The sequence below is a fragment of the Juglans regia genome, unplaced genomic scaffold, assembly GCF_001411555.2.
Source record: "Juglans regia cultivar Chandler unplaced genomic scaffold, Walnut 2.0 Scaffold_818, whole genome shotgun sequence".
NCBI classification, from domain to species: domain Eukaryota; kingdom Viridiplantae; phylum Streptophyta; class Magnoliopsida; order Fagales; family Juglandaceae; genus Juglans; species Juglans regia.
In genome coordinates this window covers 1-4,924 of record NW_023363126.1, presented here as the reverse complement: position 1 = coordinate 4,924, position 4,924 = coordinate 1, and the positions used below count along the sequence as shown (strand labels likewise).

Sequence of the window (4,924 nt, the reverse complement as noted above, 5' to 3'; positions counted from 1 at the left end):
GATCTTGATCCAAACCCATGGCTACGCGATGGGCAGGGCGAGATTTCCCCAAAAATCCACTCCCGAGTGCTCCTTCTTGTCAATTTATCTCGCAAGGCGGAAAAAACAAAAACGAGGGGTGCAACACGAGGACTTCCCAGGAGGTCGCCCATCCTAGTACTACTCTCGCCCAAGCACGCTTAACTGCGGAGTTCTGATGGGATCCGGTGCATTAGTGCTGGTATGATCGCACGCATCAAACTAATTACTTAAAATTCATATAATCCTTGAGCGACATACTAGCGTCCTTCCGATCCCAATCCAAACGGAGATCTGATCCAAACCCATGGCTGATGGGCTTCCAAGTAGATTTTCTCCTAAAAAATCCACTCCTAGTGCTTCTTGTCAATTTATCTCGCAAGGCGGAAAAAACAAAAACGAGGGGTGCAACACGAGGACTTCCCAGGAGGTCACCCATCCTAGTACTACTCTCGCCTAAGCACGCTTAACTGCGGAGTTCTGATGGGATCCGGTGCATTAGTGCTGGTATGATCGCACCCATCAAACTAATTACTTAAAATTCATATAATCCTTGAGCGACATACTAGCGTCCTTCCGATCCCAATCCAAACGGAGATCTGATCCAAACCCACGGCTACGCGATGGGCAGGGCGAGATTTTCCCAAAAATCCACTCCCGAGTGGTCCTTCTTGTCAATTTATCTCGCAAGGCGGAAAAAACAAAAACGAGGGGTGCAACACGAGGACTTCCCAGGAGGTCACCCATCCTAGTACTACTCTCGCCTAAGCACGCTTAACTGCGGAGTTCTGATGGGATCCGGTGCATTAGTGCTGGTATGATCGCACCCATCAAACTAATTACTTAAAATTCATATAATCTTTGAGCGACATACTAGCGTCCTTCCGATCCCAATCCAAACGGAGATCTGATCCAAACCCATGGCTACGCGATGGGCAGGGCGAGATTTTCCAAAAAATCCACTCCAGAGTGCTCCTTCTTGTCAATTTATCTCGCAAGGCGGAAAAAACAAAAACGAGGGGTGCAATACGAGGACTTCCCAGGAGGTCACCCATCCTAGTACTACTCTCGCCCAAGCACGCTTAACTGCGGAGTTCTGATGGGATCCGGTGCATTAGTGCTGGTATGATCGCACCCATCAAACTAATTACTTAAAATTCATATAATCCTTGAGCGACATACTAGCGCCCTTCCGACCTAACCAAATCTGATTCGATTCAAACCTACGCTTACGCTGGCGGGCAGGCGATTTTTCAAAATCCACTCCCGACTGGTCCTTCTTGTCAATTTATCTCGCAAGGCGGAAAAAACAAAAACGAGGGGTGCAACACGAGGACTTCCCAGGAGGTCACCCATCCTAGCACTACTCTCGCCCAAGCACGCTTAACTGCGGAGTTCTGATGGGATCCGGTGCATTAGTGCTGGTATGATCGCACCCATCAAACTAATTACTTAAAATTCATATAATCCTTGAGCGACATACTAGCGTCCTTCCGATCCCAATCCAAACGGAGATCTGATCCAAAACCCATGGCTACGCGATGGGCAGGGCGAGATTTTCTCAAAAATCCACTCCCGAGTGGTCCTTCTTGTCAATTTATCTCGCAAGGTGGAAAAAAAATCAACGAGGGGTGCAACATGAGGACTTCACAGGAGGTCACCCATCCTAGTACTACTCTCGCCCAAGCACGCTTAACTGCGGAGTTCTGATGGGATCCGGTGCATTAGTGCTGGTATGATCGCACCCATCAAACTAATTACTTAAAATTCATATAATCCTTGAGCGACATACTAGCGCCCTTCCGATCCCAATCCAAACGGAGATCTGATCCAAACCCATGGCTACGCGATGGGCAGGGCGAGATTTTCTGAAAAATCCACTCCCGAGTGGTCCTTCTTGTCAATTTATCTCGCAAGGCGGAAAACAAATCAACGAGGGGTGCAACACGAGGACTTCCCAGGAGGTCACCCATCCTAGTACTACTCGCGCCCAAGCACGCTTAACTGCGGAGTTCTGATGGGATCCGGTGCATTAGTGCTGGTATGATCGCACCCATCAAACTAATTACTTAAAATTCATATAATCCTTGAGCGACATACTAGCGTCCTTCCCATCCCAATCCAAACGGAGAACTGATCCAAACCCATTGCTACGCGATGGGCAGGGCGAGATTTTCTCAAAAATCCACCCCCGAGTGGTCCTTCTTGTCAATTTATCTCGCAAGGCGGAGAAAACAAAAACGAGGGTGCAACACGAGGACTTCCCAGGAGGTCACCCATCCTAGTACTACTCTCGCCCAAGCACGCTTAACTGCGGAGTTCTGATGGGATCCGGTGCATTAGTGCTGGTATGATCGCACCCATCAAACTAATTACTTAAAAATCGTATAACTTTGAGCGACATACTAGCGTCCTTCCGATCCCAATCCAAACGGAGAACTGATCCAAACCCATTGCTATTGCGAGGCAGGGCGAGATTTTCTCAAATCCACCCCGAGTGAAAGCTTGTCAATCTCGCAAGACGGAAAAAACAAAAACGAGGGGTGCAACACGAGGACTTCCCAGGAGGTCACCCATCCTAGTACTACTCTCGCCCAAGCACGCTTAACTGCAGAGTTCTGATGGGATCCGGTGCATTAGTGCTGGTATGATCGCACCCATCAAACTAATTACTTAAAATTCATATAATCTTGAGCGACATACTAGCGTCCTTCCGATCCCAATCCAAATGGAGATCTGATCCAAACCCATGGCTACGCGATGGGCAGGGCGAGATTTTCCCAAAAATCCACTCCCGAGTGCTCCTTCTTGTCAATTTATCTCGCAAGGCGGGAAAAACAAAAACGAGGGGTGCAACACGAGGACTTCCCAGGAGGTCACCCATCCTAGTACTACTCTCGCCCAAGCACGCTTAACTGCGGAGTTCTGATGGGATCCGGTGCATTAGTGCTGGTATGATCGCACCCATCAAACCAATTACTTAAAATTCAAATAATCCTAGAGCGACATACTAGCGTCCTTCCGATCCCAATCCAAACGGAGATCTGATCCAAACCCATGGCTACGCGATGGGCAGGGCGAGATTTTCTCAAAAATCCACTCCCGTGTGGTCCTTCTTGTCAATTTATCTCGCAAGGCGGAAAAAACAAAAACGAGGGGTGCAATACGAGGACTTCCCAGGAGGTCACCCATCCTAGTACTACTCTCGCCCAAGCACGCTTAACTGCGGAGTTCTGATGGGATCCGGTGCATTAGTGCTGGTATGATCGCACCCATCAAGCTAATTACTTAAAATTCATATAATCCTTGAGCGACATACTAGCGTCCTTCCGATCCCAATCCAAACGGAGAACTGATCCAAACCCATTGCTACGCGATGGGCAGGGCGAGATTTTCTCAAAAATCCACCCCCGAGTGGTCCTTCTTGTCAATTTATCTCGCAAGGCGGAGAAAACAAAAACGAGGGTGCAACACGAGGACTTCCCAGGAGGTCACCCATCCTAGTACTACTCTCGCCCAAGCACGCTTAACTGCGGAGTTCTGATGGGATCCGGTGCATTGGTGCTGGTATGATCGCACCCATCAAACTAATTACTTAAAATTCATATAATCCTTGAGCGACATACTAGCGTCCTTCAGATCCCAATCCAAACGGAGATCTGATCCAAACCCATGGCTACGCGATGGGCAGGGCGAGATTTTCCCAAAAATCCACTCCCGAGTGCTCCTTCTTGTCAATTTATCTCGCAAGGCGGAAAAAACAAAAACGAGGGGTGCAACACGAGGACTTCCCAGGAGGTCACCATCCTAGTACTACTCTCGCCCAAGCACGCTTAACTGCGGAGTTCTGATGGGATCCGGTGCATTAGTGCTGGTATGATCGCACCCATCAAACTAATTACTTAAATTCATATAATCCTTGAGCGACATACTAGCGTCCTTCCGATCCCAATCCAAACGGAGATGTGATCCAAACCCATGGCTGCGCGATGGGCAGGGCGAGATTTCCCGAAAAATCCACTCCCGAGTGCTCCTTCTTGTCAATTTATCTCGCAAGGCAGAAAAAACAAAAACGAGGGTGCGCAACATCTCCCGTGAGGTCACCATCCTAGTACTGTTTCCTCGCCCCAAGCACGCTTAATCAAGGAGTTCTGATGGGATCCGGTGCATTAGTACTGGTATGATCGCACCCAACAAACTAATTATTTTAAATTCATATAATCCTTCAGCGAAATACTAGCGTCCTTCCGATCCCAATCCAAACGGAGATCTGATCCAAACCCATCGCTACGCGATGGGCAGGGCGAGATTTTCCCAAAAATCCACTCCCGAGTGGTCCTTCTTGTCACTTTATCTCGCAAGGCGGAAAAAACAAAAACGAGGGGTGCAACACGAGGACTTCCCAGGAGGTCACCCATCCTAGTACTACTCTCGCCCAAGCACGCTTAACAGCGGAGTTCTGATGGGATCCGGTGCATTAGTGCTGGTATGATCGCATCCATCAAACTAATTACTTAAAATTCATATAATCCTTGAGCGACATACTAGCGTCCTTCCGATCCCAATCCAAACGGAGATCTGATCCAAACCCATGGCTACGCGATGGGCAGGGCGAGATTTTCCGAAAAATCCACTCCCGAGTGGTCCTTCTTGTCAATTTATCTCGCAAGGCGGAGAAAAAATCAACGAGGGGTGCAACACGAGGACTTCCCAGGAGGTCACCCATCCTAGTACTACTCTCGCCCAAGCACGCTTAACTGCGGAGTTCTGATGGGATCCGGTGCATTAGTGCTGGTATGATCGCACCCATCAAAACTAATTACTTAAAATTCAAATAATCCTTGAGCGACATACTAGCGTCCTTCCGATCCCAATCCAAACGGAGAACTGATCCAAACCCATGGCT

The 4,924-nt window shown here is 48.6% G+C and overlaps 15 non-coding genes across 15 annotated transcripts; all 15 read right to left on the bottom strand.

Moving 5' to 3' along the window:
• Window positions 1-115: 115 nt before the first annotated feature.
• On the bottom strand, window positions 116-234 carry LOC118346999. Its single transcript, XR_004800261.1, has one exon. It is a non-coding gene; the product is annotated as a 5S ribosomal RNA (ribosomal RNA).
• Window positions 235-420: 186 nt separating this feature from the next.
• LOC118346997 lies at window positions 421-539 on the bottom strand. The gene has a single exon (XR_004800259.1). It is a non-coding gene; the product is annotated as a 5S ribosomal RNA (ribosomal RNA).
• Window positions 540-728: 189 nt separating this feature from the next.
• On the bottom strand, window positions 729-847 carry LOC118346996. Its single transcript, XR_004800258.1, has one exon. It is a non-coding gene; the product is annotated as a 5S ribosomal RNA (ribosomal RNA).
• A 189-nt stretch (window positions 848-1,036) lies between these two features.
• On the bottom strand, window positions 1,037-1,155 carry LOC118347003. Its single transcript, XR_004800265.1, has one exon. It is a non-coding gene; the product is annotated as a 5S ribosomal RNA (ribosomal RNA).
• A 182-nt stretch (window positions 1,156-1,337) lies between these two features.
• On the bottom strand, window positions 1,338-1,456 carry LOC118346998. Its single transcript, XR_004800260.1, has one exon. It is a non-coding gene; the product is annotated as a 5S ribosomal RNA (ribosomal RNA).
• A 190-nt stretch (window positions 1,457-1,646) lies between these two features.
• LOC118347002 lies at window positions 1,647-1,765 on the bottom strand. Its single transcript, XR_004800264.1, has one exon. It is a non-coding gene; the product is annotated as a 5S ribosomal RNA (ribosomal RNA).
• A 189-nt stretch (window positions 1,766-1,954) lies between these two features.
• LOC118346993 lies at window positions 1,955-2,073 on the bottom strand. The gene has a single exon (XR_004800255.1). It is a non-coding gene; the product is annotated as a 5S ribosomal RNA (ribosomal RNA).
• Window positions 2,074-2,261: 188 nt separating this feature from the next.
• On the bottom strand, window positions 2,262-2,380 carry LOC118347006. Its single transcript, XR_004800268.1, has one exon. It is a non-coding gene; the product is annotated as a 5S ribosomal RNA (ribosomal RNA).
• A 178-nt stretch (window positions 2,381-2,558) lies between these two features.
• LOC118346995 lies at window positions 2,559-2,677 on the bottom strand. Its single transcript, XR_004800257.1, has one exon. It is a non-coding gene; the product is annotated as a 5S ribosomal RNA (ribosomal RNA).
• Window positions 2,678-2,865: 188 nt separating this feature from the next.
• Window positions 2,866-2,984, bottom strand: LOC118347005. The gene has a single exon (XR_004800267.1). It is a non-coding gene; the product is annotated as a 5S ribosomal RNA (ribosomal RNA).
• Window positions 2,985-3,173: 189 nt separating this feature from the next.
• Window positions 3,174-3,292, bottom strand: LOC118346992. The gene has a single exon (XR_004800254.1). It is a non-coding gene; the product is annotated as a 5S ribosomal RNA (ribosomal RNA).
• Window positions 3,293-3,480: 188 nt separating this feature from the next.
• On the bottom strand, window positions 3,481-3,599 carry LOC118346994. The gene has a single exon (XR_004800256.1). It is a non-coding gene; the product is annotated as a 5S ribosomal RNA (ribosomal RNA).
• Window positions 3,600-3,788: 189 nt separating this feature from the next.
• LOC118347001 lies at window positions 3,789-3,906 on the bottom strand. The gene has a single exon (XR_004800263.1). It is a non-coding gene; the product is annotated as a 5S ribosomal RNA (ribosomal RNA).
• A 493-nt stretch (window positions 3,907-4,399) lies between these two features.
• On the bottom strand, window positions 4,400-4,518 carry LOC118347000. The gene has a single exon (XR_004800262.1). It is a non-coding gene; the product is annotated as a 5S ribosomal RNA (ribosomal RNA).
• Window positions 4,519-4,707: 189 nt separating this feature from the next.
• Window positions 4,708-4,826, bottom strand: LOC118347004. The gene has a single exon (XR_004800266.1). It is a non-coding gene; the product is annotated as a 5S ribosomal RNA (ribosomal RNA).
• Window positions 4,827-4,924: the final 98 nt, after the last annotated feature.